Genomic DNA, 23,038 nt, shown 5'->3' with positions numbered 1-23,038 from the left:
ATTTTCGTTGCCTTCACATTATTTTATAGCTAAGAGATTTCATTAGAATCAAGAAAGAATTGTTAACATCTTACTAAAATAAAATGAGAATTTTCTCTGTATAATACAGAACTTATTCTTGAAAATTTTTGTGACACTGTTTCTTTTATATCCCTGGCAGTACCAGAACTCACTATCTCTTTCACCTATTCTCTCTCTCTCTCTCTCTCTCTCTCTCTCTCTCTCTCTCTCTCTGTAGACCAAGCTGGCCTTGAACTTAGAGTTATGCCTGCTTCTGCTACCCAGTGCTAAGATTAAAGGCCTGTGCCACCACACTCGGTGCTTTTCTACATCTTTAACAAGCTCTTGTCTGATTATATTCCAAATCTTATGAAGTTAGCTCCCTAAAGTACCTAGAAGAAATTCAGTATCAAAAATACATTTTGCACACCTAAATCCCTACTCCCGAGTTGCTGATTGATCTGCACACGTAGCAAGCTCTCTGAAGGAACTGAAAGCCACAAATTTTTCCTTTCATTACAGGAATAAAGAAAAGGCCTGTTCACTGCACAATCTCATGATATCACGGAACAATTCTTCCAACACTACAAAGTGAAATCTTATAATGACTCCTGTACCTGAAGCCACAGTTTCTTTCCTTCTATTTAGTTGTGCTCATTGTCACCACCATTTCATTATAACCAGGTTTAACCCAAAGGTATTCTCTGCCCCAAGAATTCATTTCTACTATATTGACATATTCAGTCATGTTCAGTTAAATTTAAGCACTGACCACACCAAAGTGAGGATTTATATAATATCCAACAGAAACATAGGAAGAAATGCTACAAAAATAAATTTATACTGAATAAATAATCAAAATGTGTTTTATTTGTTGTAACACAACATCTATCCATTTTCATTGTATTGATTGGTTCTGGGTATATTCACAAGCCAAGAAAATTGTATTTAAGCCCGGAAAAAACTTTTGAGATTTAGTTCTCTCTTTTATATAGACTATGAAGACTAAACTTAGATATCAATGCTTAATAGAAAGCAATTTTACATGTTGTGTCATTTCACTGTTTCTCAAATTTTTTTGTATAATTGAAAGTGTATAGCTAAATCTTGTAATTTAATATTTTTCCCACTTCATTTCAATTTCTACTTTAACTCTGAGTAATAAGTCCAAATGGGATCTGATTACATATATTGGCCCCGTACGATTTTTTTAAAAATTATAAGGTAAAGTTTTATATGCTAGAAAGTACACTTTTGAGAGTACATTACACTGGAAATTTAGTTCATCCTTTTTCATTAGTTTTGTCTGAAAGACTATTATTTACAAATTTGTTTTAAATTTTTAGAAGTATTGTGTGTGTTTGTTTGTTTGTCTGTGAGTATGCCTGTTTGAGTATACATACATACATACATGTATATCTTTGACAATTCAAATATAATAAGACCAGAGAAAGTAGCTTGAGTGTTATTGATAATTTATGGACACTGAATTTTTGTATATGCTGTATATGTAACCTTGAAAATATGTACTGTATATTTTTTCAAAAGCATTGTTTAAATATGTATACTACATGAAGCACACTAATTGCAGTTTTAGCCTTTTCCACACTAATTTTATCTCTTTAGATGTCTAGAAAGAAATACACAGAAGCATGAATCATCTCTTAACTCCAAATGTAGGTAGACTCTATGATATATTTTGCTTTTTTACATGATTGCTCAACTTTAGTTCATAAATTATATATTTAATTTGCTCTATTTATGTTACAAAGGTGTGGCACATTGCTTTTGTAATGTGTGGCACATTGTATATATGTATTCATTGATAACTTCCTTCTTTCAACAAACATTAAGAATAAATGATTTATAAACATTATTACAAAATCTAACATCATTCAGTTTCTTCCATATTCAAATACCAAAATGCATAAATATAGAAAGAATTTCCTGATTTTGACTATTAACAGAAATATTTGATGTACCATTCCTATAAACAAATTTTGATATATCCATTAAAATTTCTTCAATGAGTAGTTTATATAATAATGAAGGTAAGTATAGACATATTGTTAGTATATTTGAATCACAAATGATGTCAGTATTTTACATAGCCAAATATGCATAAACATGTAATTTTACACCTGAATTCCATAAACGTGCATTTATATATTTCCACTCAAAATCAGCTGGGTCCAACTTACACGCATTCTCACAATTATACTCTTACACACACACATATGCATTCATTCTTGTAATTACATATTTAAACAGACATCCTTACTTTCATATGCATAGGGAGCAAGAGACCAAGCACCAGTGCAGAATGATGAGGTCCAATCTTTATAACATAAAGAAAAAAATCACTTCGACCCTTTTAATGCTAAGTGAATTAAACCCAAGTGTATAAGAGAAAAGCCTTGTTCCTTTTGATAAGAGTAAGCATGCATTGCTATTAAGAAATGACCTGTTCTGTCCCATGGTAAGGAGAAACCAGACTGCACCTTCCGCTCTTTCCAGCTTCTTCTCTTTTCCTCTTCTCCTCTGTAATTCTGCAGATTGCCCTCTTATGTTACTTATAATATCTACATTATTCCTCTCTACATTTCTTCTCAGCCCAGATATTTTTGGCTCAGTTCTACTAAGCTCAGTTCTCCTTAACTCAAAGCTGACTTTTCAGCTCTGTCCATCTCCAGGTCAGTCCACCTGTCTCTGTCCTTCCAGTTCAGTCCTTCTCTCTCAGTCCTTCTGTGTGACTTCTCTTTCTCCTCAGAACTTAAACATCTTTAAGAATATATGATCCCATATTACAATGTTCATCACAAGTTCATATGAAAGATCAAGCATAAATTGAAACATAATTTACAACCGAGAATTTTTACATCAATATCCATCAAGAGTAATTATCTGGCGAAACATTCATCACCTGTGTCAGCTCCACAGGCTCACTGAAGATCCAAAACCATAGTTGTTAGTGATGTTATATATAGATAAACCCAGTTAATATCTTATATTAACTGTCCTTGCACCTGCAACAAATCGTTTGTTTTCTTTTTATGACTCTTGATAACTGTATTGCAACATCATGGAATGTGTTCTTAGTAGGAGAAAGTCTGTTTACTATCTCAGAAAAATTAACTGTTGACACCAGGGACACCGGCAGAATTGTCACTGCAATTTTGACTATTAGAAAGGGACTTATACGGGTTCGGGGTTTAGCTCAGTGGTAGAGCACTTGCCTAGCGAGCAAAAGGCCCTGGGTTCAGTCCCAGCTCTGAAAAAAAGAAAAAGAAAAAAAAATATAGAGACTTATAGCAGTCCCACTATAATAGAGATTAATAACCATTGATATAATTTTAGGAATTATTGTAGAATCATTATTAAGACTAAAAAATTCATCTATTTGCCTGTATAGTATCACTACGGACAGTAAAACTTCTTATGACTGCAGAGATCTGCTCCAAAGGGGTGTGCTATTACTCAATGATTGTTATATATGTCTAATAATAACAACAGGAATAGCATTTAATAGCGTAAACTTTCCCAAAATAAATCCCTTACAACTTTGCTTAATAAGGGAGAACCAGTTGTAGATTATAAAATAATCCGAAGCTGTGTATCTCAGGATGATCACCTGCTAGTTATTAGCCTGTCCTGTTATGGGTCCTGAAACTTTCTTCTCAGTCTTACATGGTACCTTCTCAAAAACTGACAATCTGATCCATCATAAAACAGGCCTCAAGAGATACAAGATGTTTGAATTAATCCCATGCATCCTATGAGATCACTACAGACTAAGAATGGTATTCAATAACAACAAAAACAACCATAGTCCCACATATACATGGTAGCTGAAGAATGATTTACTCGATGAGAACTTGTTCAAGGAAGAAATAAAGAAAAAAATTAAAGACATTTCAGATTTTAATGAAAATGAAGGCATAACTTGGGAACACAAAAAAGCAATGCAAGAGGAAAACTCATAGCTCTGAGAGCCTCCACAAACAAACAGAAGCTATGATACACTAGCAGTTTGATAGAACACCTGAAATCTCAGAACCAATAAAAATCCAAAGACTAGACAGCAGGAAATAATCAAACTCAGGACTGAAATCAACCAAGTAGAAATGAAAGGAATTATATAAAGAATCAACAAAACCAGGAGCTGGCTCTTCGAAAAATCCAGAAATAGGTAAATCCCTTATATTCAAATTAAAAATAACAAAATCAGAAATGAAATAGAGATATAACCCAAGAAAGTGAGGAAACTCAAAAAATTATCAGATCCTTGTATAAAAGCCTATACTTAACAAGTGTGAAAGTAAGGATTCAATGGATAAATTTCTAGAGAGATATAAGGTACCAAAGTTGAATCAGAATCAGATAAACCACCTAAATTCTCCCATAACTTGTAAAGTAGTAGAAGCAGTCATTAAATGTCTCCCAACCAAAAGATCCCAGGACCAGAAAGGATTAGTACAGAATTCTCTCAGACCTTCATAGAATATCTAATACCAATATTCTCCAAACTATTCCACAAACTTGAAATAGAAGGAACACTACACAATTCCTTCTCTGATGCCACAATTATGCTTACAACTAAAGCAAACAAAGACCCAAAAAAAGAAAGAGAATTTCAGACCAATTTATTCATGAATATCCCTGCAAAAATTCTCAGTAAATTTCTTGCAAGTCAAATCCAAGAACACATGAAAACAATGATCCATCATGATCAAGTAGGCTTCATCCCAGAGATACAGGGATTGTTCAATATACAGAACCTGATCACTAATCAAACTAATCCCACTATAAAAACAAATTCAAAGAAAACAAAACAAGCAATCATTTCATTAGATGCTGAGAAAGCATTTTACAGAACGTAGCCCTTCATGTTACAAGTCTTGGAAAGATCAGAAATTCAAGGACCATACTGAACTCAATAAAAGCAATATACAGCAAACCAGAGGACAAAATCAAACTAAATGGAGAAAAACTTAATGCAATCCCACTACAATCAGGAACTAGACAATGATAACCACTCTCTCCCTACCTTTTCAATATAGTATTCAAAGCCCTAGCCAGAGTAAACAGAAAACAAATGGATGTAAAGGGATACATATTGCAAAGGAAATTTTCAAAATGTCACTATGTGCAGATGTTGTGACCCGACAATTTCCACCAGTGAATTTCTAAGCAGATAAACAGCTATAGCAGAGTGGAAGAGTTTAAAATTGATTCAAACAAATCAGTATCCTGCCTCTGCTCAAAAGAGAAATAGGCTGAGAAAGAAATTACAGAAATGACACCCTTGACAATAGTGGAAAAGCTTATAAAATACCTCTGTGTGACTCTAACCAAGCAAATGAAAGATATACATGACAAGAACACAACTGTCTGAAAAAAATAAATTGAAGAAGATCTCAGAAATTAGAAAGATCTCCCATGTTCATGTATTGGCAGGTTTAATATTGTAAAAATGGCCATCTTGCCAAAAGCAACCCACAGATTCAATGCAATCTCCATCAACATTACAACTGATTTCTTCACAGACATAAAAATGGCAGTTTGCAAATTTATATGGAATAAAAAAAATCCCAGGATAGAGAAAACTATTCTTAAAAATAAAATCATTTGAGGAAATCGCTATCCCTGAGCTCAAGTTGTATTACAGAGCAATGGTGAGGAAAAACTGTATTGTATTGGTATTGAGACAGTCAGGTATAACAATGGAATAGAATGTAAGACCCAAAAATGAACCCACACAGCTATGGCCACTTGATAATTAACAAAGGATCTAAAACCATACAGTGGAAAAAAAAAGATAGCATTTTTTAAAAATTGTGCTGTTTCAACTGAAGGGCAGAAGGTAGAGGAATGCAAATCAATCCATTCTTATCTCCTTGTACAAAGCTCAAGTAAAACTGGGTTAAAGAACTCCAAATAAAACCAGATACACTGAAACTAATTGATGAAAAGCAGGGGAAAGCCTCAAACAGATTGGTACTGGGGAAAATTTCCTCAATAGAACACCAAAGGCTTTTGTTCTAAGATCAAAAATTGAAAAATGAAACTTCATAAAATTTCAAAGTTTCTCTAAGACAAAGAACACTGTTATTACTTCATACAGCAACTAACAGATTGGGAAAAGATCTTTACCAATCCTATATCCGATGGAGTGCTAATATCCAATATATACAAAAAAACTCAATAAGCTATCCTCCGGAGAATCAAATAACCCTATTTAATACTGGGCTACAGTTCTAAACAAAAATTCTCAACTGATGAATATTGAATGGATGAGAAGCACCTAAAAATGTTCAACATCCTTACTCATTGGGGAAATGCAAATCAAAACAATCCTGAAATTCTACCTCATACCAGTCAGAATGGCTAAGTCAAAAAAGTCAGGTGACAACAGTCTCTGTCAAGGATGTGGAGAGAAAGGAACACTCTTTCACTGTGGAAATTACAAGCTCTTAAAATCACCCTGGAATCCAGGCTGGAGCTTCTTCAGAAAATTGAACATAGTATTTACTACCTGAGGATCCAGCTGTACCATTGGATGGCATATACCCAAAACTTGCTCCAACCTACAACAAGGACACGTGCTCCACTATGTTCAGAGCAGCCTTATTTATAACAGACAGAAGCTGGAAAGAACCCAGATGTCCCTCAAAAGAGGAACAGATTGATATAATGTGGTACATTTACACAATGGTGTGGTATGCAGCTATTAAAAAGAATGACTTCATGAAATTAATAGGGAAATGGATGAAACTAGAAAATATAATCCTGAGTGACATAACAAAAACACAAATAAATGCACATAGCATGCCCTCACTAGTAAGTGAATATTAGCCCAAGAGCTCATAATATCCACCATAAACTCATATGCACTCTGAAGCTTAACAAGAAAGGACAAAGGGGGATTGCTTCATTAACAATTAGAAGGGGGAAGAAAATTTTCATGGGAGTCAGATGGAGGAAGGACCCTGTGTGGGAGAGGGGAGTGAAATAGAAAAATAGGAGAGCATGATAAGATCTTGGAAGAAACAGGGAAAAAAACAGAGGACCAGGAAAATGAATATAGAGAGAAGGAACAGTTGAGGATGGGGGTAACCTCTAGGATATCCCAGATACTAGGAATGCGACAGGTTCCCTGGACCCAATACTGATGACATTGGCCAACATCAACAATAACACTGAAATTAACCTGAAGACACCACCTCCAGTAGATAGACATGGCCCCCAGTGTAAGGATGGGACCACTCACCCATCTCACATATATTCAGAGTTATCCCTGTCTAATGGAAATGCAGAGGGGAAAGTGGGGCAGAGGCTGAAAGAAAGGCCATCCAGAGATCTGCAGACACCAACCTGGACACTGTTGCTGCTGCTGATATGTGCTTGCAAACAGGAGTCTGATATGCCTGTCCTCTGAGAGGCTTTGCCAACACCTGACTAAGACAGATGCAGATATTCACAGCTAACCATTGAACTGAACCTAGAGATCCCAATGGAAGATGTAGGGGAAGGGCTGAAGGGGCTGAAGGGGATTGTTATTAGAGATAGAACAACGATATCAATTAACCAGACCCCTCAGGGAACCCATGGACCTAACCACCAACCATTGAATATACATGTTCTGGTACCCTACAAATGTAGCAGAGAATTGCCTCATCTCACATCAGTGGAAGGGGAAGCAGTTGGTCCTTAGTAGCTTGATGTCCCAGAGAAGAGCGAATCTAGAGGGGTGAGGTAAGAACGACTGGGGGTGTTGGGGACGCACGCTCTTAGAGACAAAGAGGAAGAGTATGTGGTGGTGGGGATTATAGAGGCGGACCGGAAAGGGGGCAATATTTGAAATGCAAAGAAATACAATTGTTAATAATAGTAATAATAAAGGCAACTGCATACGATATCAAGACATATTTAGAATTTCAATATATGTGATTAGAGAAAATACTTTCCATTGTGTAGCATACTCAATATTTCAAAAATATCATCACGGAAAGAATATTAAGAGCTTTGGGACAAGAAAAAATAGTGATACATCAAGGCAGAAGCATCACAGTAATATCTGGAACTCAAATGGAATTCTAATATCAATCCCATGCATTCAATGCTCTATACAAATCCTATCACATGTTCATTCCCTAAAAATATCCACCAGTGATTTTCTAGTCCCTGCAGTCTCTGAGGATCAAGGGTCTGGATCAACCTTTCCCATTCGGTTATGAGGCTCCAAGACACATCACTGCACCACAGATGGCCTCTGGTTAGAGGGATCTACCGTGTTGTAAGTGTCGCTTGACCGCACAGTGTCCTAAGCACCCCTTGCCCTTTCCATTCATGTTGCTCCTTCCCGAATCCCTTGTCTTGGCCCCTGACAGTGTGCACAATAGCAGAATAGCACTCTGGACACAAAGGAAGAGATTCGACAGGGTTCCTCCTCATTCAGAAAGCTTGGATGATCGCCCCGCAACTACAAGCAGAAATGACAAGTGAAGCAGCTCCTGACTGCCTGGTGCAGACCTCGCGACTGCCCCTTGCAGAACTCGCTACTGCCCCATGCAGACCTCGCTACTTCCCTGTGCAAACTCGAGGACAGCTCCTCTCGAGCTTTGGATGTTTCCTGAGATCAATGGTCACTCGAGATTTCCCTGCTTTGCCTTCCGGACTTGTCCACAGTTCTCGGAAGATAGAGAGACATACTCAAAGGATACAGCTCAACTGATGCTTACCATGACTCACCACTGGCAAGTACATTCACTGCCCCTTCACATGGTAGTAGCCCATTCGACATTTCTTGTTCAATTTCCTTAAAGACTAAACGACCAGATGTGAGGAGAGAGGCCAGCGACCCTCATCCCGGACTTCACCCTCTGACCATGCATCAACGATTTCTCAGCCTCCACGGCCTGGACCCTTCAGTGTCCCCCAAGATGACAACAACACCTGAGTGCAACAGTGGAATCAGTTGAAGGATTCCCAGCCTCCACAGCCTGGAAGCCCATTCAGTGTCCCCCAAGATGATTATAACACCGGACTCCAATGGGGGAAGCATTTTAAGGGTTCCCAGCCTCCACAGCGTGGAAGACCTTCAGTGTCCCCCAAGTGGATTATAACTTCCTACCCCAGTGGGGGAAGCAATTGAGCACCAGAGACCCGAGCTACTTTGCACCTCCCGGACTACTTAGAAGGGCTCGGGACAAGTTCAGATACCCAAAACCCTATGAAGATCAGAGATTCAAAAAACCTGATGCTCGTGTTACAGAAAACCTGCAGAAACTCAAAGATCATATAAAGGCTTCAGTCAATAAGAGGGACCTGGACTCCAGAAGGGAACTGACATAGAAGAAGAAATGGACAGTTCCACTTACTCTGAGGGTTTCTGAGGGCATGAGTAATACACTGACCAAGGATAGCAGATCACTGAGAAACCCACTGACTAGGGATATCAGAAGATCTGCTTTACATCCTGCTACCCGAAAATGAGTGGCCTCATCTAAGTTCACATTCTTGGTTCTTGGGAAGATGAAAAAAAAAAAGTAAAGAAAAGAAAAGCGGGTTATGTCTACTGGGATTGAGGAACATGTGGACTAGGACGAGTTGGTAGCCAGAGTGCCTGCAACATCTACAAAACACAATACTGGAGAGAACAGTGAAAGACTCAAAGAATATCACACTGTGCCTGGGCCACCTTCTGCTGACTCTTCTACTGACAAACTTGGACAGGTACTTTCCCCACACATTCCAGGTTCCCAACATCCTTCCCTATCTAGACATGGAGAACTTGGATCTCCCATTTTTCCCCAAGATGTTCCTACCCACCCAGGACTTTCCGGAAATAACCAAATGGTTCCAATGTTCTATAGGGTTATTCCACATTTGCCCAGGTGTCCAAAATTCCTCCCACAGATCCTGAAAGGAAAATCATACATTCTCCTCTTCCAGAGGGAGTATCTTTTTTTCTTCCATCTTTATTAAATTGAGCATTTCTTATTTCCATTTCAAATGTTATTCCCCTTCCAAGTTTCCCCGTTAACATTTTCCTAGCCCCTCCCTCTCCCCTTCTATAGGGGTTTTCCTCTCCCGATCCACCCACACATTACTGCCCTTCTCCCAAAAATGCCATTCACTGGGGGTTCATTCTTGGGAGAACCAAAGACTTCCCCTTCCACTGGTGCCCCTAATAGGCATTCATTGATACCTGTGAATTTGGAGTTCAGGTCAGTTCATGTATAGGCTTGGGTAGTGGCTTAGTCGGTTGAACCTAGGTTTGGTTGGCATTTTTGTTCAGATGGGGTCTCAAGACCATTAACTCTTTCAGGCCTTGCTCTGATTCCTTTAGCAGGGGTCGCATTCTCAGTACAGTGGTTTGCTGCTGACATTTGCCTAAGTATTTGCTGTATTCTGGCTGTGTCTCTCAGGAGAGATCTACATTGGTTCCTATCAGCCTGCATTTCATTGATTCATCCTTTTTACCTAGTTTGCTGGCTGTATATGTATGGGCCCCATGTGGGGCAGGCTCTGAGTGGGTGTTCCTTCGGCCTCTGTTCTACAATTTGCTTCCCTATTCCCTGACAAGGGTATTCTTGATCCCCTTTTAAAGAAGGAGTGAAGCATTCACATTTTGGTTCTGTGCATCTAGGGTAATTCGAGAATTTGAGCCAATAGCACTTATCAATGAGTGCATACCATGTATGTGATTCTGTGATTGGATTACCTCACTCAGGATGATATTTCCAGTTCCATTCATTTGCCTATGAATTTCATAAAGACATTGTTTTTGACAGCTGAGTAATATTCCATTGTGTAGATGTACCACATTTTCTGTATCCATTTCTCTGTTGAATGCATCTTGGTTCTTAGCTTCTGGCTATTATAAATAAGGCTGCTATGAAAATAGTGGAGCATGTGTCTTTGTTATATGAAGGTACATCTTTTGGGTATATGCCCGAGAGAGGTATAGCTGGTATCTTAGGTAGTTAAATGTCCAATTTTCTGAGGAACATCCAGACTGATTTCCAGAATGGTTGGACCAGTCTGCAATCCCACCAACAATGGAGGAGTGTTCCTCTTTCTCCACATCCTCGCCAGCATCTTCTGTCACCTGAGTTTTTGATCGTAGCCATTCTAACTGGTTTGAGGTGAAATCTCAGTGTTGTTTTGATTTGCATTTCCCTTGTGTGTAAAGATGTTGAATATTTCTTTAGGTGTTTCACTGACATTCGATATTCTTCAGCTGTGAATTCTTTGTTTTGCTCTGAACCCCATTTTTCAATAGGGTTATTTGTCTCCTGCAGTCTAACTTCTTGTTTTCTTTGCATATTTTGGATATTACCCTTCTATCTGTTGTAGGATTGGTAAAGATCTTTTTTCTGTCTGTTGGTTGCCATTTTGTCCTAAGAACAGTGTCCTCTGCCTTACAGAAGCTTTGCGGTTTTATGAGATGGCATTTGTTGATTCTTGATCTTAGAACATGAGCCTTTGGTGTTTTGTTCAGGAAATTTTCTAAAGTGCCCATGTGTTCCAGATGCTTCCCCACTTTTTCTTCTGTTAGTTTGAGGTTATCTGGTTTGAAGTGGAGGTCCTTGATCCAGTTGGACTTTAGCTTTTTACAGGGCAGTAAGAGTGGGCCAATTTGCCTTCTTCTACATACTGACCTCCAGTTGAACCAGCACCACTTGCTGAAAATGCTATCTTTTTTTCCATTGGATGGTTTTGGCTCTTTCTCAAAAATTAAGTGACCATGGGAGTATGGGTTAAGTTCTGGGTCTTCAATTCTATTCTACTGGTTGATTTGCCTGGCTCTGTCTCAATGCCATACAGTTTTTATCACTGTTGCTCTGTAATACTAGAGTTCAGTGATAGTGATTCCCAAGGAAGTCCTTTTACTGTTGATGATAGTTTTAGCTATTCTGTGTTTTTTGTTATTCCAGATGAAATAATGAATTGTACTGTCTAACTCTACGAAGAATTGGATTGGAATTTTGATGGGGATTGGAATTAATTTGTAGGTTGCTTTTGGTATAATGGCCATTTTTACTATATTATTCCTGCCAGTTCATGAGCATGGGAGATCTTTCCATCTTCTGAAATCTCCTTCACTTTCTGCAGAGACTTGTGGTTCTGCTCATATGCTCATATCTTTTACTTGCTTGGATAAAGTCACCTTGAGATATTTATATTATTTGAGGCTATTGTGAAGGTTGTCATATGCCTAGTTTCTTGCTCTGCTAGTTTAGCTTTTGTGTAGAGTTACTTTTATACCCAGCCACTTTGCTAAAATTGTTTATCAGGCTCAGGAATTATCTTGTGAAACTTTTGAGGTCACTAAGTATACTATCATATCATCTACAAACAGTGCTATTTTTACTTCTTCCTTGCCAGTCTATATACCTTTGACCTCCTTTTGTTGTTTGCTTCCTCTGGCTAAGACATCGTGAACTACATTGTATAAATTGTGAGAGAGTGGACAGCCTTGTCATGTCCCTGATTTTAGTGGGATTGCTTCATGTTTCTCTCCATTTAATTTAATGTTAGCTACTGGTTTGCTGTATATGATTAGGAACGGTCCTTATGTTCCTATAATTTCCAGGACTTTTATCATGAAGTAGTTTTAAATTTTTTCAAATGTTTTCTCAGCATGTAATGAAAGGATCATTGGGTTTTTATCTTTGAGTGTGATTATATAGTGGATTATGTTGATGGTTTCTATATACAAAACCATCCCTGCATGCCTGGGATAAAACCTACATGATCATGATGGATGATTTTTTGATGTGTTCTTGGACTCAGTTTGCAAGACTTTATCGAGTATTTTTGCACCAATATTCATAACGGAAATTGCTCTGAAGTTTTCTTTTTTGTTGGGTCTTTGTGTGGTTTATGTATAAGAGTAATTGTGGCTTCATAAAAGGAATTCGGTAGTGCTCCACCTGTTTCAAATTTGTTGTATAGTTTGGACAGTATTGGTATGAAATGTTCTATGAATATTGGATAGATTTCTGAACTAAACCCATCTGATCTTGGACTCCTTTTATGTTGGGAGGCTTTTAATGATTGCTTGTATTTCTTAACAGTTATTGGTTGTTTAAACGGTTTTTCTGTTCCTGATTTAGCTTTGGTACCTGGAATTTGTCGAGAAAATTGTCCTTTTTCTCCATATTTTCAAGTTTTCTTGAATATGGGCATTTGTAGGACAATCTGATAACTTTTTTTTAAATTATTTTTTCAGAGCTGGGGACCGAACCCAGGTCCTTGTGCTTGCTACAGAAGTGCTCTACCATTGAGCTAAATTCTCAACCCCCGATAAATTTTATAATTTGCTCTGATTCTGCTGTTATTTCTCCCTTTCCGTTTATGATTTTGTTATTTTGGAAACACTCTGTGTGCCCTCTGGTTAGTCTGGCTATGGGTTAATGTATCCTGTTGATTTTCTCAAAGAACCAGCATTTGGTTCTCTTCATTCTTTGTATAGTCCCCTTTTTTTCTACTTGGTTGATTTCAGCTCTGAGTTTGATTATTTCCTGCCTTCTACTACACCTGTGAATATTTGCTTCTTTTTGTTCTAGAGTTTTAGGTGTGCTGTCAAGCTGCTGCTGTATGCTCTCCCCTGTTTCTATATGCAGGCACTCAGAGATATGAGCTTTCCTTTTAGTATAGCTTATATTAGTCCCAAAAGTTTGGGTATATTGTACCTTAATTTTCATGAAATTCTAAGAAGTCTTTAATTTCTTTCTTCATTTCTTCCTTGACCAAGTTATCATGGAGTAGAGCATTGTTCAACTTCCATGTATATGTGGGTGTTCTTTCCTAATTGTTATTGAAGAACAGTTTTAGCCCATGGAGTCTGGTAGGATTCATTGGATTATTATTATCTTTCCATATTCTTTTAGGCCTGGTTTTTGATTGATTATATGATCAATTTTAGAGAAAGTGCCATGAAGTGGTGAGAAGTTATATCCTTTTGTTTTATGATAGAATGTTCTAAAATATCTGTTAAGTCCATTTGGTTTATAACTTCTGTTAATCTGTCTATGTCTCTGTTTAATTTCTGTTTCCCTGATCGGTCTAATGATGAGAGTAGGGCGTTGAAATCTCCTGCTATTATTATTTGCGGTGCCATATGTTCTTTGAGCTTTAGTAAGGTTTCTTTTATGTATGTAGGTGCCTTTGTATTTGGAGCATAGATATTTATGATTTAGAGTTCATCTTGGTGGATTTTTCCTTTGATGAATATGAAGTGTCCTTCCTTATGATTTTTAATGACTTTTGGTTGAAAGTAGATTTTATATGATATTAGAATCGCTACTCCAGCTTGCTTCTTCAGACAATTTGCTTGGAAAGTATTTATCCAGCCTTTTACTCTAAGGTAGTGTCTGTCTTTGTCTCTGAAGTGTGTTTCCTGTAGTTCAAAACGCTGGGTCCTCATTACATATCAAGTTTGTCAATCTGTGTATTTTTAGTGGAAAATTGTGTCCATTGAAGTTGAGAGATATTAAGGATTAGTGATGGTAACTTTCTCTTATTTTCATATTGAAGGTTAGTTTACGTTTGTGTGCTTCTCTTTGTTTTGTTGTGAAAAGATTAATTTCTTGCTTTATCTATGATTTTACCTGACTCCTTGTATTGGGGTTTGCCAGTTAGTTTCCTTTGTCTTACTCGATATGTAAAAATATATTGTGTAAATTTGGTTTTGTCATGGAATATCTTGGTTTCTCCAGCTATGTTAATTGAGAGTTTTGCTAGATACAGTAACCTGGGCTGGCCTTTATGTTCTCTTAGTGTTTGTATGACATCTGTCCAAGATCTTCTGGGTTTCATAGTCTCTGGTGAGAATTCTGGTGGAATTCTGACAGCTTTGCCTTTATATGTTATTTAACCTTTCCCTTTACTGCTTTTAATATTTATATTTCTTTTGTGAATTTGGTGTTTTGACTTTTATGTGATTGGATTATTTCCTTTTCCATTCCAGTCTATTTGGAGTTCGAGTTCGGTAGGCTTTGTGTACGTTTATGGACATCTCTTCCTTTAGATTATGGAAGTTTTCTTTTATAATTTTGTTGAAGATATTACTGTCCCTTGATGTTGGCAGTCTTCACTCTCTTCCATCCTGTTATCTTTAGGTTTTATCTTCTCATTGTGTCCTGGATTTCCTGTATGTTTTGGGCTAGGAGTTTTTTTCGGTTTTACATTATCTTTGACAGTTGTGTCAATGTTTTCTATGGAATCTTCTGCTCATTAGATTATGTGTGCTATCTCTTTTATACTGTTGGTGATTCTAACATCTGTGACTCCTGGTCTCTGTCCTAGGTTTTCCATCTTCAGGGTTGTCTTCTTCTGTGTTTCTTTATTGTTTCTATTTCCATTTTTAATTCCGGGACGGTTTTGTTCATTTCCTTCTCCTGTTTTGTTGTTTTCCCAGTAGTTCTTAAGGTACCTTTTTGTTCCCTCTTTATGGGATTCTACCTGTTTACTTCTGTATTTTTTTACTGTCCTGTATTTTCTTACGGAAGTTGTTTATGAACTTCTTAACATCCCCCATGGTTATGATAAAATGTGAACTTAAATCTAGATCTTGCTTCTCTGGTGTGTTTGGATATCCAGTGTTTGCTTTTGTGGGAGATTTGGGCTCTGAATGAGCCTAAGTAGTCTAGATTACTGTTGTTTGAGTTCCTGTTCTTGCCTCTAGCCATCAGGTTGTCTCTAGAGTTAGCTTGTCTTGCTCTTTATGACAGTGGCTTGACAGTCCTGTATGCTCGTGTGTCAGGACGGCTGTAAACCTGTTTTCCTGATTTCTTTTAGCCAGTTATGGGAACAGAGTATTCTGCTCTCAGCCGAGTAGTTTCTCCTGTCCACTGGCTTTCAGCTCTCCCTGTGGGCAGGAACCAGAAGGAAATTCACATACTTCTCCTAGGTCCTTCTGTGCGGGTGGGGGCACAGAAGGCACAAGGTGTTTCCCTCTTGAGACAGGAATTTGGGGATAGAATAGTATCCTCTGGTTTCCCAGGAGTGTCCGCTCCTCTGAAAGTATAGTTCCCCCACCCTCTGGATTTGTGTGCAGTGAGCTATTCATCCAGTTCATTTCAGATCCAGGCACAGTCTGGGACATGGTGCTCCTACAGTTTTACTCCTCTATATTCCTGGGTCCAGTAGCACTATGCTCTTTTGTCTGGGGCCAGAGATGTGGGTAACAGTGGGAAGACATGGGAGCCTCTTTTCCTTGTAGGCTCAGTATTGTGCACAATACTGGATAATCAGCTCTCTCTCCCACAGCGTCTAGGAGCAGGGAGCTCTGGGCCGGGATGACGAGTTTCAGGAGAAAGCTAGAAACTGGAAGTGCCTGGTCCCAGAAGAGTTCTGCCTTTGCTTGTTCTGAGTCCACCAGTCAGGTCACTTAGAGCAGAAAAGTTGGATTTACCACTGGTCTCAGGCCAGAAGTCATTCCACAGCTGACTTTCAGCTCTTTATGAGAGCCACAAGCAGAAATGTCCTACCCCTACCGCTCCTAGGTCCCTATGCACAGGAGGCCCAGTTGGAGCTAGGTGGTTTTCAGGGGTTTCCACCCCTCTGATGCTCTAAGTCTTCCAATCCCATGAGATTTGGGTGTAGGATGCATTTGGACTAAACCAGATAAAGATGCAGTTTGGACTGCAGGGCTCCTGTACCTTGACTCCTACTATATTCATGTATCCAGAGGCACTGTGCAGTTTCCTCTTGGGCTAGGGATGTCGGCACAGGTGGACAGAAGTGGCAGTCTCTCCTTCCCTGAGGTCCCAGTATTGCCCACTCTTCTGGGTGATCAGCTCTCTGTCACACAGAGATTCCAGAGGAGTTTCAAATGTTCATTCCCTATCCTGTAGGTCTCTAATCATTCCAATTCTCCTCCAAAGTGTGATGGACAAGAACCCTCTGGTCAAGGGGAGGTACAACAGGCCCCATCAGAAAAAGAGGGCTGCAAAACTACTTCTCTTAAAGGTAATCTCAGTGATTATTCATATTCCACAAATGGATTAATACATGCCCCCTCTCCACCGGAGACTTTAATACCGTTGATAGCTGCCAAAGCAGGGCAGAGAGCTATGTCCAATCCGAAAGACAGTCAAAGATGTCCCCAATCTACATCAAAGTGCCTAATGCAATCTGCTTAGGGTAAAGCGAATTTTAAACCTGATTCTGCTGAAAAAGGGGGTTTCAGAACTTCCCTATTAAACCAAGAGGAACTTAAAAGCCCTCCACTATTAAAAATGAGATTAAATCATCACTTATGGTCCAGAGTGACAAAATGCAGTCACAAATCCCAAAGTGAAACTCAAAACGCACATACCAGCCCAAGCAGAGACAAAACTTTCTGCATGTACAACATTAGATCAAGGACCATTGACAATTTCAGAAGGGGCTCTTCAGTGTTCCATACCAAAGCAAGATGTGGTAGAAAATTCTGAGTCCACCAAAGGAACTCTTGTGCCTTCAGCATATAAAAAATATGATCTAGCACCCTCACCATCTCCCCCAGTACTTACAATGTCACTATACAACAGAGAATTATTCAAATATCCTCTACCACCGAAAAGGTCCCTCCTGACTTGTCATCAGGCCCAAAAGAACCAAGTTTATCACAACACACAGTCAATGAGCCATGCAGACTCCATATTTATACAAAGTGCAGAGAAGATACAACATCCCCTACCTCCTCAAGGGACTCTAGGTCATTCTGTCCTGTAAGGAGAGGCTCCAAATTTTTCCACATATACAGCAGAGATGCTAGCATTTCCCAAAACTTAGCAGAATTCTCTGAGTAGTACTCTATCTCTTAAAGAGACTGTGAGAGAAGAAACATCTACAAAAGGAGTTCTACCCACAGCCACATATGTAGAAATGGCTTGCCGATGTGACACATGTACAAAAGATGTTCTAGGACATATTCCATCTGTAGAGAAGGTTATGGATTCAACCATATATGAACCAGGAGTGGGGGAACATGATAACGAAATACCAGTGTCTGTACCATCCTCAACAGCTGAGGAAAGGGATTGCTTGGATTGCATTTGTGCAAAAGAATGGATATGAGTTCTGCTAACTTCACAGGTGTCTATACGAACTTCTTAATCTCCTCAAGCTCAGCCAACATCCACAAACACAAAAGACGCTACAGACTCTTCCAAATATTCCCAAAGGGTATCCAGTCCTTCTTTATACCCACAAGCAGACCCAGAACATCTGCAAAATACTTCTAAGGCTCTGGATTTTACCTTATCTCCTGAAGGTGCCTTCGAAGCCGTTTTGCCTATCAAGCAGGCTAGGGAACCTGACACTTCTATATGAAAGTCTGATTCCATTTCTCCCGCAGAAGAAAATTTTCTTGGAACTTCCACAATTACACAACGATGTGTAGAAACATCCTTATCTGCTCATGAGGCTCCCAGATCTTTCACATATGTCCATGATGCTCTAGAAGAAGTCACATCTTCAGAGGTAGCTCTAATACCTAACCACCATTCTGATGTCACAGTCAGGATTTCTATACATATACATGATACATTAAGACCTTCCTCATCTGAGAAGGATGTCTGAGGATCTACTGCAGCTGAACAGCATGCTTTACAATTATCCCTCTCTACCCAAGTAGATTTATATCACATGTGCACTCTGGGAAGAAATAGATTGCATTCTCCCTCTACCATAGTGGACCATAAGCATCCAGTCTCTAGAAACACAGGGTTAAGATTTGATCCTTCGGATGGAGTCTTGAGAACTTTCTCCTCTGAGGTAGACAGTTGTGAATTGGGATATTGTGTCATCTTCTGGAAACAAAGAGACACCAAAAGATACAACTACTCCTCAGGTGAGTCCCACACATTCTCCATCTGTCCATAGGCCCTTTGAATTTTCCAAAAATGACGAAGGAATTTTGGAAAGTTGCCAATCCTTACAAGGGCATACTGGACATTCCGTATTGTCCCAAGGTGCTCAAGAAACTCACTTTTCTACCAAAATGCATGTTCACCGTCTGCCCAGGGTTTCAGGGAATTTCTTCACACTGCTCTAGGGCTCCAGTAAGTGTTGTCCATGCTCAAAGTGATTTGTCATTGTGCAAATTAGACTTCAAAATTACAAAAGCTTTTTTTATATTTTCAAAGGTCTGAGGGAAAGTCCACATCGAAAAATATCTTTTAGACCTTGTGCCATCAGCCCAAGTATATCAGAAATATTCCATGTCTTCTAAAGCATCCAAAAATCAATCTGGCTTAGCAGTCTTCCTGGGAAACATTTACCATCAGCCGTACAATCCCCAGGACCAATGAAATAAAAAAGGGGTATCTAGAAACTTTACCATCTGCCCAAAAGTCTTTAGAATTTTCAGCAACTTCTCCAAGATCACAGTTAAACCAGAGATCAAAAAAACTAAAGCCATCTTCCCAGGGTGTTTTCCCAAGAACCACATGTTTCCTTTTTCTTTTATACCAAGACAAAAGACCAGCTTCCTTCTCCCCATCTCTGATCTCTTAATCCTGTTTGTTCACCCTCCCAAATGGCTCTTTACTCTGAATTAGAGGCCAATTAGTAAACCATAGATATATGGAAGGAATATCTGAGAGACAATTGCTGATGAAGCAACACTTGTTACGTCACAGAAGAAGCTAGGGCTCTCCAGGATACAAGGGATTTTTCATGGAGGGCCTAATGATGATGTCACTGAGAACTGCCATGGCCTACCTGCTAAACAGCTTTCCTTACATTGACCAGTTTCAAGTGTGCCCTTTCCAGTAGTGTCCCCTTTGACACAGGGTAAAACTTCACATGCTACATCTCTCTAAAGCTAGAGATTTCTCTGCTTCATTAGTGGTCACATGCTCTGAATGGAGAAAGTTAGGCAAGGGCTTAGCATGGGTAGAAAATATCTAGGAACAAGGAGTGAAGGAGATTCTTCTGGAGATTAATTTCATTCCCACGTCCAATCCTGTGAAATACAATTCAAATCCCTAGGTTTTCTCAGTTTCCCATGTGCCAATATTTTCCCTACAGACCTTTAATTTACTGGATATTTTGTTACATTTTTTGATTGTACATTCATTGACAGGGGACATTCTATATATTCCTGTATGAGTACTCAAAAATTTCATTTTTCGAATTCCATTTTTTGCAATAAATTTGGTAAACAAACTTGACCCAGCTATAGCGTGAATATAACAGTGGAAATATTGTGTACTACTTCAAATGATCAACTCCCAAATCATTATAATATCCAAAGATTAACAGACATCAGTTAAGCAAAGACAACAATGACTATAGAATGCAGTTCTATAGTTCTATTACATATCTTTTCTCTAATATCTATCTTCCTGTATTCCCAGGGCAAGACATGAGAGTTTTTCAGTCCAAACGTCAGTTTCAGGGGGATGTGCAGCAAAATGTATTGCTTTAGGTCCAGTGAAACCTCAACTTCAGCAGGTTCATAAGAACAGGAAGGAATCTATTTGGCATTGTCATTTGTGGATCCTATATTCTTGACCTAATTGCACAGAATCCATGTAAATATTCCACTAAAATTCATAGTTGTAGGAGCCATTTTATATATATATATAAAATCAGGCACCAAAACTAGATAAGATTGATGAAGCTAAAATGTGCATTCTGCCAATAAACAGTTATAGATCTTTCATTAGAGAGACAGCCAGAGCATGTCAAATACAGAAGTGATTGCTAGTGGCAAACCAGATAACTGAAAACAGACCCCTTGTTTGTAGATGTTGAGAAAGGATTTCAAGAACTGAATGGACTTTCAACCAAATAAGAACAACAAGTTCAACTAACCTGAGCTTTCTGGTACTAAACCAATATTCAAAGACGGTTTATAGACAGACTTATGGCTCCAACTGTATATGTGGCAGAGTATGGTGATTTTGGGCATCAGTGATAGGATAAGCCCTTGGTTCTCCCTAGTTTTTATTGCTAGTTCAAGGGAATGTCAAGGCTCAGTAAAGGCGTTATAGAAGAAGGGTAAGAAGACCAGTTAGGAATCTTATGGACAAGAAACTGGGAAAGAAAATAACATTTGAAATGTAAATATAGAAATACCCATTTAAAAATGCTATAAAATTTGCTAAAAAAATAAAAAAAATTAAAGAAAGAAAAGAAAAGAAAATTAGCAGCTAATCAGACCTATTGGCTCAGTAATCCAAATGGTCCCTATCAGGGAATTATAGTCAGAATAATACTAGTGGAAAGTCTGAGGTGATGAAGTCCAAATTTGGAGCAATTCTCTCTCTCAAATACCAGTATCAGAACATACTGCTCTATAAGTATCCAAATAATTGAGTAATTTCCTCTGAGCTGAGGAAAGAATACATGTTTTTTTTACTTCTTCCTTAGGACCATTTTCTTCTGGGCAGAAAGAATAAAAACGATGAGTTCTAAGGAAAAGAACAGTGTCCTTCACAACACCTGGCCTTTTGGATAAAGATATTAATGATATAAACTCTCTGACTTCCAGGAACCATTAGAAGCAGGGAAGTCAGGATGCTTCTGAGAGGCTCCAGCACCTGAATCCCGTATGTGGAGGGCTAAGGTCATGTCTGTGTCTCAAGTGAATATACTCAACTCCTACCAAGGACTGAGATTTCCCATAATCCATGCATATCTTCCTTTTTTTATACCAAGACAGAAGGCCAGCTTTCTTTTCCACACCTCTGATTTCTTCATCCTCTTTGTCATCCCTCCTAAATGGCCCTTTACACTGAATTAGCAGCCAATTAGTAAACCCTATATGAACTGAAGGAATATTGGAGAGGTACATTGAATAGATTCAAGAATGTGATTTGCAGGTGTGTCTCCTATGACACAGTGGAAACCTGTACGTACTACAAACTTCATCTCTCCAAGTCTAGATACTTCTCTTTCCTGTATTAGTGTTTACATGGTCTGAATGGAGAAAGTTATTCAGGGGCTTGGCATGAGTAGAAAACATCTAGGAACATAGGATGGAGGAGATTCTTCTGGATCATAATTCTATTACCAGGTCCATTCCTGTGATATACAGTTCAGTTTCCTAGGTTTTCTTTGTTTCCCAAAAACCTGTATTTACCCTACAGACCTTTAATTGAGTGTATATTGTATTTCATTTTCTATTTGAACATTCCTTGATTGGGGAATTTATATATATATATATATATATATATATATATTATATACCTATATATATATATATATATATATATTCTGGAATATATATATATATATACATGTGTGTATGTGTGTGTGTGTGTGTGTATTCTGGAATATATATATATATATATATATATATATATGTATATATATATATATATATTCCAGAATGTGTTATCAAATAATCTGTTTTCCAATTCCATTTTTTTTCATTGATTTTGGCAACAATGTGGGTCTAGCAATAGAATGAATATAACAATGTAAATATTGTCTACCTACTTCGAATGATAAACTCCTAAATGCTTATTTTATCCAAAAAATAGCAGATATCAATAAAACAAAGGACAACATAGACTATAGAATGTGGTTCTGTTTCCAATTAATTATCAGTTCTCTCATATCTACCTACCTGTGTTCCCACCATGATTATTTCTTCAGGCCATACATCATACTTAGGAGGATGGGCAGTGAGAGGAATGGCTTGAGGTCCAGTTAAACATCAACCTCAATAGGTTCCTAAGAACAGGAGTGAGATTATTTGCCATTGTCATTTGTGAATTCTACATTCTTTAGCTAGTTGCGCACAATCCATGCTAAAATTCTACCTAACCTCATTGCTGTAGGAGACACCAAATATATATATTTGAATATATATATTCAAAACTAGATATGAGTGATGAAGCTATGAAGTGCATTCTGCCAGGTACCGGATATAGCTCCTTCCTAAGAGAGACAGCTAGAGCATATCAAATACAGAAGTGAATGCTAGTGGCAAACTAGTTTACTGACAACTGATATGTTGTTGGTAGATTTTGAGAAGGGATTACAAATGCTGTGTAAGTGAGGGTTCTGAGGGTACCTGGAAGAG

At 38.3% G+C, this 23,038-nt stretch overlaps 1 long non-coding RNA gene across 1 annotated transcript in view; it reads right to left on the bottom strand.

Annotated features, from left to right (window-relative positions):
- LOC134484715 (uncharacterized) overlaps positions 1–22,784 on the bottom strand; it is a 168,760-nt gene extending 145,976 nt beyond the window's left edge. Inside the window, exon 1 of the long non-coding RNA XR_010062406.1 lies at positions 22,580–22,784. This is a non-coding gene — a long non-coding RNA (uncharacterized LOC134484715). The remainder of the gene's footprint in view (positions 1–22,579) is intronic.
- Positions 22,785–23,038: the final 254 nt, after the last annotated feature.

This window comes from Rattus norvegicus (assembly GCF_036323735.1).
Source record: "Rattus norvegicus strain BN/NHsdMcwi chromosome Y unlocalized genomic scaffold, GRCr8 chrY_unlocalized_34, whole genome shotgun sequence".
NCBI classification, from domain to species: Eukaryota; Metazoa; Chordata; class Mammalia; order Rodentia; family Muridae; genus Rattus; species Rattus norvegicus.
Note: the sequence above shows the minus strand (reverse complement) of the source record. Positions and strands in the feature narration are given on the sequence as shown.